Here is a 3,764-nt window from a genome sequence, read left to right as displayed (position 1 = left end):
TGCAGTCACACTCACTCCTATTATAGTGCAGACGCAGTCGTCAGTCGAGGTTGAGGTAACCGCTCGGTTCCATTTGAGGTAGAGGTAGCTCCGCCTACAGCCACACTTGCTCCATTTAAGGTAGAAGTGGCCACACTTTTCACAGTGACAGTATCAACTATACCTCCTTTCAATTCCAAAGCCACTTCTTGGGATTATGTCGCCAAAGCTAGGTGAAAAGGAAAAGCAAACAGGAAGAATCTGATGTTGCACAAGGAATGACCAGAACATGAAGGATTTATACACCTAAACACTTGGGAGGATCGAGTAAGGAGGACACTGCTAAACAACTTGTCATTGAAACTGGACCGGATGATCTTTAGAGGAAAGTATAGGCAAGGGAATACTCCATTGTCGATCATTTGAACAAAACCCTTGCTCAGATATTTATTTTATCACTATTACAAAATTTAGAGGCACACAAGAATGCTTTAATGAAGGTGTTAAATGAAGCTTATGTGCCCAACAACATCACCTGCGGAGAAATGGCCAGCATGGTAGGGCAGGTGATGGAAAGTCATAAGATTACCTTCCACGAGGATGAATTACCGCTCGAAGGTTTAAGTCACAACCAGGCATTGCATATCACGGTGCAGTTTGAAGATAAATTCATTGCCAGGGTCCTGATAGATGGAGGTTCAAGCCTCAACATTTGCCCATTATCTACTCTGAAAAGATTGGGCAAAGGTTTTCATGAGATACGAGCAGGAAGTATGAACGTGAAAGCTTTTGATGGGTCTCAAAGGGCGACAATTGGGGAGATTAATCTTTGTCTGCAGATGGGGCCAACTTGGTTCGATGTTGAATTCCAAGTGCTTGACATATTAGCTACATACAATCTTCTATTGGGTAGACCTTGGATACATCCCGATGGGGCTGTGGCTTCCACACTACACCAGGCCTTGAAGTTTGAATGGAACCATCAGGAGGTAATCATTCACAGAGATAAGAGTAACCCCATTTACACCAATCAAACCATCCTAGTTATTGAGAACAGAAGAAGGCTAGGAGGGGAAACTTATCACCATATCGAACATGTCAATGCAGTTGAGAAAGATAAATGGTGGAGTAACAAAATAGAAAGCATACTAGCATGGTCTGAGTATGAACCTAACAAAGGGCTTGGGAAGAATCTCCAGGGCATTACTAAACCAATACAGCTAAAACGTCATGGTACAACTCGAATACCAGTATACATGGCAAGAGTATGATGATTGGTCACCTCTACGGCGTGGACCTTATTATCCTCTCGAGCAACCAGTGCCACATCTGGGTCAGACTTTTCACCAGGATGATACAATATGGGGAACTGCAGAGGAAAAAGCCTTAGGTGGGCTGAGGAATTTGTTCCTAGAGGACGAGGATATGGACTGCAGTGCGATAATTAAGGAGGAGGAGTAAGAAAGCCTCACCATTCAGACTGTGGAGAAAGGATCCATTCTCAAGAATTAGACTGCCACACCATTTCGGGCCTGCTGAGTCCCTGGGTAGCCTACCATTTAGCCTAAATTTATTTTTTATAGCCACACTAGGCATTTCATATGTTTTCAATAATTTTTTTTAAAGAAACGTTTTGTTTTAAAAATAATTTGCCTGATTCATCGAGCCGTACTTGTTTTGAATATTTTTTAAATGTTTATCAATGCATGGCTATTATTATTCATTGTTATCTTTCACAATTTTTGTTTCTACAGCGTTATTATTACTTTTCCTGATGAATCGATAACTGTGACATATAATGAGACAACAACATAAGGATAGTAATTCAGAAGAAGAAGAAGACGAAATACCTGAGGAAATTGTCAGAGAGGTTGAGAAATTTGAGAATAAACCTAAGTCCAATCTGGACGAAACCGAAACCGTCAAGGAGACTCGCATAAGCATTCACTTATCACCGAAATAGAAGGAGGAGTACATTTGTTTCTTGAAGGAGTATGAGGATATCTGTGCATGGTCATATGATGACATGACCGGTTTGAGCACATCCATAGTGGCTCACAAATTACCTACCAATCCAATGTGTCCGCCAGTGAAGCAGAAACTCAGAAAGTTAAAACCAAACATGAGCCTAAAAATCAAGGAGGAAGTTACTAAGCAAATAAAAGCCAAAGTCCTCAAGGTAGTTGAGTAACCAACCTGGTTAGCCACCATTGTACCAGTTCCGAAGAAAGATGGGAAAGTCAGAGTATGTGTTGACTATCAAGATTTAAACAGAGCAAGTCCCAAGGACGACTTTCCACTGCCAAATATACACATCCTGATATACAATTGCGCTAGCATGAACTCCAATTCTTTGTAGATTGATTCGCGGGTTATCACCAGATCTGGATGGATGAAGAAGACGCAGAGAAAACAACTTTCATCACACCGTGGGGGGGGGGTATACTGCTATAAGATGATGCCATTCGGTCTAAAAAATACTGGGATACTTATATGAGATCCATGACAACCATCTTCCATGATATGATACACAAGGAAATAGAGGTGTATGTTGATAACGTCATCATCAAATACAAAAGGCCCGCCGATCACATAGCAGACTTGAGAAAGTTCTTTGACAGGTTGAGGAGGTAAAACTTAAAACTAAACCCCACAAAATATGCATTCGGGGTTCCCGCAGGAAAGTTATTGGGATTCATTGTCAGTCATCGGGGAATTGAGTTGGACCCGTCCAAAGTTAAGCCTATTCAAGAATTACCGCCACCAAAGAGCAAGAAGGACATGATGAGCTTCCTAGGACATCTCAACAATATCAGTCGCTTCATAGCACAATCCACAGTCATATCCATCTTCAACATGTTGAGGAAAGATGCTAAAACAAGTTGGACTGATGATTGTCAGAAGGCTTTCGACAAAATCAAGGAGTACCTGTCCACACCACCAGTCCTGGTCCCGCCAGAACCTGGGTGACCTTTGCTACTCTATCTATCTATATTAGATGGAGCTTTCGGATGTGTTTTGGGACAACATGATGAGACAGGGAGAAAGGAGCAAGACATATACTACTTGAGTAAGAAATTCATACCCTATGAAGCATGACACTCTCTATTGGAGCGCACTTGCTATGCTTTAACCTGGACAGCTCATGAGGCATTACTTCTGTGCCTATACCACATACCTCATATCCGGGATGGACCCTCTGAAGTACATCTTTCAGAAGCCTATGCCGATAGGAAAATTAGCCAAGTGGAAGATACTGTTAAGTGAGTTCGACATCGTCTATGTAACTCAGAAGGTGGTCAAGGGACAAACATTGGCAGACCATCTTGATGAAAATCCCGTCGGAGGGGAATACGAACGCTTGAAAACATATTTTCCTGATGGACAAGTATCATTCGTAGGAGAGGACATTACTGAAGCTTACGACGGTTGGAGAATGTTCTTCGATGGAGCGGCAAACTTCAAAGGAGTGGGCATTGGAGCGGTTTTAGTATCAGAAATAGGTCAACACTATCTTGTATCTGCGAAGCTTAGGTTTCCATGCACCAACAATATGGAGGAATATGAGGCTTGCATCATGGGGCTAAATCTGGCCATCGATATAAATATACAAGAACTGCTGGTAATCGATGATTCGGATTTTCTGGTACATTAGGTTCAAGGAGAATGGGCTGCGAAGAACACTAAGATACTGCCATACCTCACAAATATAGAATTCAAATATGTGCCCAGAATTCAAAATGAGTTCGCAGATGTATTGGCCACTTTGTCATCAATGATACAAC

This window comes from Nicotiana sylvestris, chromosome 9 (assembly GCF_000393655.2).
Source record: "Nicotiana sylvestris chromosome 9, ASM39365v2, whole genome shotgun sequence".
In the NCBI taxonomy this organism is placed as follows: Eukaryota; Viridiplantae; Streptophyta; class Magnoliopsida; order Solanales; family Solanaceae; genus Nicotiana; species Nicotiana sylvestris.
This window is presented reverse-complemented; position numbering follows the sequence as displayed.